Here is a 6,564-nt window from a genome sequence, read left to right on the forward strand (position 1 = left end):
CAGTGCATTCTGTAAACTTGTGTCCTGATTGCAGGGTTATTCTTCACCCAGAGATCTGCTGAGAATATGAGTGAGATGTTTTCAGTTAGCACCATTTGCAAGGCAGCAACATGGACTATTGCCCCCACAAAAGACCTTGATAACAAAGACCACAGTGCTGTGGGAGTTCCTAGCTTCTGTATCCACTACCTCATTATATGCACAGCTTTTAATATTCTGAGAGTTTTTGCCAATACACATTTCCTTGTGTACTGGGAAACTGGAGCCTGGATGCGATGTATTATTGATAGGATTGTAATTTACTCCTCTTGGGTTGTATCTACAGTGTATACCATTAGCACAAAATATTAAATTACCAGTGGTTGTATATATTTGTCTATTCAGAGTTGACTCAATGCTATTTGCTTTTCTCGTCAATAAAAGATTGTGAATACAGAAAGCAGGGTAATATTATTTTTTGTTGTTGCTGTTGCAAGGGAATTTTGATTAAACCATTTTCTCTTGTTGTGTTTTTGGCAAGCCATGCTTTGCAATGAGGACACGAGACATAAAAGAGTGGGGGTTGGATGGGAAGATGGATGGGCAGTTGCTCCAGCTCTCAGCACACACGGGCTTCCCTGGCAGCCTGCTCTGGACCAGGCACAGGGTTTGTGCTCCCACAAGAAGGGATCAACAATCTGTGTGCCATGGTGGGAGGACATGAGCTGCTCAGATCTCAGTGCCAGAAACACAGAGCTCTAGGTCTTTGCTGAGAAGACAGTGCTTTGGAGTATGGTGGTACAGCCCTTCCTAATCACAGCATCATGACCTAGCTGGTGTTTGACAGTCTACCTTCTGGTCACTGTTATTGGCCATTTTCCTGCTCCCTCGTGAACCAGGTGGTGCAGAAATACACAAGCACACTTCCTTCTTCAGAAAGATTCCAGGTCATAGGGCTCAAACGAAGCCACAAATAGAAATGTCACATCATGTCTGCCTGGGGTGACCCTGAGGCTTCTTTCTGAACCTTGAACAGGAGGTATTTGCTGGTTAACTAGCTCAATACTGCAACCTCCACAATCTGCCAATCAAGATTCACTACATAATTTTTATGAGTAAACGGGTTTTCAAAAAAATGTCTCTGGCTTGATCTCCTCATCCCTTTATGGGGGCAAGAGTGACAAGCACTGGGTTTTAAATTCAGATTAACTTGAAACAGGAAGACATTTTGGAGAAATTCTTACTCTTTTTGGTTCCTGCCTCAGTCTGGGAGCTCTTCATTTCCTGGGAGGGATTATCAGGGAAGGAAGGGCTGGGCTGAGGTGGAGAGGCCCATTCCTCCTCAGAGATGGTGTGTGGGGGGCAGGGGAGGACATAGCAGGAGGGAGGATCAGGAATGAACACTGGAACAAGGGCTTAGATACCAAAGTGACAGGAACCCATCTGCAAAGCTAGAGTGGCCTTTATTCAGGGCTCCTGCAAAAAGCCACTGGGCCAGAGGATCTGCTGGGCTTAGCTGCCTGGGGCACATTCTGGAGGTGAAAACCGGTTTTTCTGAAGACTGTCAGGCAAGGCTTTGTTCAGTGTCTGCTTTTTTAGCCAGACTGGCTCTCTGAAGAAGACCCCTTTACCAGAGGAAGGGGCAATCAAATAAAGGTTGCAATAGGGTAGCCCCTTTATAACTGGACTGACTTCCTTTGGACTTGGGGACCCTCTATTGTCCCATACCTTCTCCTCCCCTAAAAAGAGATGTAGAGTTTTAAAAAAACCAAAAAACCAATCCCACAGGCGTGTAAAGCCAATGAAATCAGTGCTAAATCATAGACCCTGACAGCTGAGAAGTATTATTTGTTTATTTCCTCCCAGACTTCTGTGGAGCCTGGTGTTTTAAGCATATGTCTTGGGGACCAGACACTCATATAAAGGCAATTACAATTGGTGAATGATTCACGTTGGATATGACATTTTTATGTGTCAAATATGTTTAACTGCATTAACCTTTGCAGAATTTACACCCATGCTATGAGATATATCTTATACAGCATTGGAAAGATCTGTAATCTGCATTCACTTAAATCTTATTTACATTTATTTTATTACAATATAAATGGGTTTTTAAAAAATCTTAATAGAGTTTTTTATCCCCATTCTGCAGGTCTTGCTGACCCTGGGGAGCCTGAGGGCCGCAGGGTCTTTGCTGATTGTAAAAAAGAGTCCCAGCCACCTGCCTGGGGACCCCATGGAAGGAGGGAGCCAATGTGGACTTTCCAAGCTCTGATCTCTGATTTAAACCCCAAAGGGAGGTGGCTCAGGAGCAGGGAAGATGGCATCTGACAGCATAAAGCACAAACGCCAAGGGAGGCTTTTCAGCAGACTGGCAACTTTTAATTTTTGCAAGTTACAGAAAGTACACATTTCTACGGCATCAATTTTAGAAAATATTAAGCAGTTCCCATCTGCATTGCTTTTTCTGATCTGCCCATCACCATCTCTGTGCAGCAGGACATGCATTCCGGATATCTCCTTCAGTGACCACACTTCTCACAGGGTGTTTCTGTTTTCCAGTCAGCGTGACCGTGCTGCTGTTGCTGTGGTGGCATTGGTGGCAGCTCCATGCCTCCTGAGCTTCACTCCACTGGAATCTGGTTGGCACGAGACAGACTCCGGTGGAATGAAGGACGGGAGAACACACGGATTGTTGTGGGGTCTTTCTCTCAGAGGGTGGGCTGCAAGCCGTCCTGGTCTCTGCACACAGACTTGTTGCTTGGCTGAAGGTTTTCAGGATCCATGATTCACAGCCTTGGGAGATGCTAAGATCTTGACTATTCATACCCACCCCAAGCTCACATTCTCCAGGAAGGCTATGGAGAGCTGGCTCACCTTGCACAGGAAGAAATGATATAGTGCTGGTACAGAAGGCTCAGGGGCTGAGGATTCCAGGTTGTTTGCTGTTCAAGACAGGTCCATCCCAGACAGTAGCCATCCCAGACAGGTCCTTGTGGAGTCTCCTCTGTGTTTACCTAGTTGGGATGCTGGCGGTCCTTTCCCACTGTGTGCGTCAGACCTGAGTGGTTGGGGCTGTCTAGTTCTGCAACTGCTTTAGAAAAATCCAGCTACACTGGGCTTGCTTACCAAAGTGAGGGAATGCAGGCGCATGGGCATTCCCCTCCAAAGGCACAGTGTGAAAGGCAGGCACAGCAGTTTGCAGGCCCATTTGCTTGTGAAATCAGGAAGAGGTAGGCAAGGAACTGCAAAAGGTGCAGAACTCCTGGCTTGAGTCAGGCTCAGTCCTGGAAGCTAAGTAGACCAAGGAGGGTTAAACTCCTTGGTCTCACCCCCAAAGACTTATCTAGGAAGGCCAGGCTCCCACAGCCCTATATCCTTTTCCAGATCTGTCTAAAAATGGTGAGCTACTTATCCATGAGGCTGGGAATAGGGCATGAGGGAGGAAGAATTAAACTTGACTTTCAGAAGTCGAGTTAAACAGGGAGGATGCAAGCTATCTGCAAGTTTTCTGTCCTCTTTCAAAAGAAAAGACCACTAAGCAATTGCTTGGTGTTCTGGCTTCTTCCCTGTTGTGTTGAGACACGTCTGCGGTTCAGCTTAGGCCCCATAAAAGGCTGCTCTCAGCGCTGACATGCAGACTGGGTGGGTGTGGGCAGATGCACCTTGTTGTTTGGAATACTTTCTTCCTGGGGCTTGTCCTGACCTGATGTTGGGAGGTGTATCTAACAGCCTGGCTCCTCCTTCCACATCCACCCTCCTGGGCATTGCACCTTTCTGAGGAAGACTCTGGAACAAAAGCTTGGGGTCTTTAGTTGTAATTGTAAAGCATCTTCCTCTTGGTGGACACAGGGCTTGCTGAGAGAAGTTCAGTTTATCCTTTCCCGCTCAGCATTCTATGGAATGTTCACAATTCCCAAAAGCGGGAAGGAAGTATGTCGCTTGTAAATTATATAGACTACACAAGCCCTCACATTGCCATTGACCCATTTCCCAGGCAAAGGGAAGAAAGACACCAGACTGTTCCATTCCAGAACTCTGGGATGGAAGAATTCTTTGCCTTCTGTTTGGATTTCAACTCAACTCTGAAAGCAAAGGGGTCAATTATTCTCTGTTCAGACCCTCATTATCCCCACTCTTACCATCCCAACATTTACAGTGCACCAGATTCTCCAATTCCTCAATTTGGAGTGTGCAGAAAGTGTTGCCCTCACGTGGGTCCTAACCCTCCAGGGTGTACTTCAGAAAAAGGCTTTGTTAACTGTGAACGGCCATGCAAATGACAGATACTATCGATATTAACTCAGAAAAGGTGGGCCCACTGCTTATCTTGTACCTCTTGCTCTACAGACCTGCAGCTGCTACAAGGCAGAGGCAAGAAAAGATGACCTGGCACCTGTATCAGGAGGCTTGATCCACTCTGGACCCCAGAACTAGAATTCAAGATTCCCCTGCCCAATATCTCTTTGCCAACATAGTCACCTGACTTGACCACTCTCAGAGTCAGGTTGGGCTGGAGAACAAATGATGCCTTATGCACGTGTTGGGTTATAGGGTAAGTTTCAGCTAGTGACTGCTCTCCTGTCCCCTCATTGTCCTCAGGACTGTGTCCCAAATGTCTTCCAAAAATCACCTTGGACATGAGAACCACAGAAGGGAAGCAGGTCTTGAATTTTCCATGAGGGCTGCACCCTGCATTCCAGGACAGAAAAGCCAGCCACCCTGTTCCTCTCTTTGAGTAAATATTCAGGAAACTGGACAGACACAACTGTGACCTCGGTACTTGGCTGCCCAGTACCACCATACTCCACGAGTTTCATTATTACCAAGATTTTCTGCCTGGGATCCTAGAAATCCTCACGAAAACACAGAAGTGCCCAGGGATTTGGTTAAAATGCAGCAGGTTCAGCTGTTTAAGCCTTGGAGGAAGTCAATGATTGACTTCCAGTGAACACAGCTTTTCCGCTCTTCTCTTCCGGCCCTATGAACCTCATGCTCTAGCCACTCAGCTTTGGTTTTCCAAAGCCCCCAAATCCAGAGATTTCAGACTCACCTGTAAGTATGAGAGCGTGTACCTTCAGACATCAGGGCCCAGCTTTGCATTTGATGCAAAATAATAAATCAGTTTTTGTCCTAAAATAACGCAGAAGAAAAAGATGGTTGGCGAGTCATGCGGCTGAGAGGAAGAAAATGAATTTCAAGTGATGGAAGAGGCTTTTGTCCCCAAAGGAAGAAGAAACCAGTAACACTTACTGTACAGAGTGCCCAGTTCAGCAGACCTGTGCAGAACAGAAATAGTTCCTGGGGAAAGGTAGGATCGATCCTGAATAGTGCATTTCTCCCTTTAAGAAAAGAGAATAGAAAGAAGAGGAAAGTGAGATTGGAGGAGAGGGGACTATAAAAGGTAGCTGGAAAGGAGAGAGTTTGGAGTGCAGTCAGGGATTCAGTTGAGTTTTTAGAATAGAGGCTGGCCACAGACAATGAAAGAGAGAGAAACTGGTTTTTCCAAGGCAAAGGTGAAGGGGGACTCAGCCCATTGCAAGGAGGTGGTACTAGTTTCACTCTTTATTTATGCACCTCTCAGCAAAGCTTCTAGTTACCTGCCCAGCCCAACCAATGGAGTGAGGGCTTGGCTGCTGGCTCCACCTCCCAGAACCTGCTTGCACCTCTGGGGGCCATGAATGGGGAGGCCGTTTGGCACACAAACCTTGCTTTCTTATTGTTCTGTGAACACCAGAAGAGGAGGCAAAAGGGAGGCGAGGTTTTTGTCATTCCTGAGAGGGAGAGACCTGCAGGTTATCTGAGCCTTGCACCTAGGAGCTGACCTCCCAAAGAAGGGAAGTGGGGAAGGGGAACCAGCAATCTCATCTTGGCTCAGGAAGGTGTTGTGTGTGTGTGTGTGCGCTCTTAAGCAAGAGTGTTCTTGCACAAGTATGTAAGAAGTAGGAATCGATGTCCTTTTGAACTTTTAGCAGTGACCTGGGATCCTAGCTCTACTCGATGTCACAATGCACTTCAGGGATACAGCAGAAGTCGGCCAGCCCATCCAGGCGGCACTATAGAAAGATGCCTGGGGGTCAGAGCCCAGGCCTGGCTGGTGGCTTATCCTGCCTTTTAGCACTGAAAGACTTTGCTGCTTTTCTCCTGAGGAGCAAGTGTTTTTTTTTTTTTTTTTTAATAACCCAAGAGGCTTTGCAAGCTGCTTCCCTTCCATTCCTTAAGGGGAGGGCCTCTACACTGTGTGAGAGGAAGCTGGAAAGAGACAAAAGGAATTGCGGAAGGAACCAGCAAACCATGAGGTTGGTCTATAAGACACTGGTTGTTTTACCCTCCCCATCCTGCTCCACTTCAGTTTTCCCGCCACTCCTCCATCTTCCCCTCTCCTGAGTTCTCCCTCCCCAGCGTAGCCCAGGTGAGGAAGGGGCGTGGAAATCACCTTAGAACCTTAGATGTAGTACATTTTGCCAAAGAGCCTGGCCTGCCTAGGGTTCGTTCTCTAGGAAAACTCCTGCTAGGCAGTGAAAGCAGAGTCCTCTATTCTCAGGGAAGGCAGGCAGTAGAGAATCTGACCTGCAGAACCTC

The 6,564-nt window shown here is 47.1% G+C and overlaps 1 long non-coding RNA gene across 1 annotated transcript; it reads right to left on the minus strand.

Moving 5' to 3' along the window:
* Window positions 1–2,339: 2,339 nt before the first annotated feature.
* Window positions 2,340–5,533, minus strand: LOC141413950 (uncharacterized). Its single transcript, XR_012439007.1, has 2 exons — window positions 5,236–5,533; window positions 2,340–5,115 (listed from the first exon to the last, which is right to left on the minus strand). It is a non-coding gene; the product is annotated as an uncharacterized lncRNA (long non-coding RNA).
* Window positions 5,534–6,564: the final 1,031 nt, after the last annotated feature.

The sequence above is a fragment of the Castor canadensis genome, chromosome 11, assembly GCF_047511655.1.
Source record: "Castor canadensis chromosome 11, mCasCan1.hap1v2, whole genome shotgun sequence".
Classification (NCBI taxonomy): domain Eukaryota; kingdom Metazoa; phylum Chordata; class Mammalia; order Rodentia; family Castoridae; genus Castor; species Castor canadensis.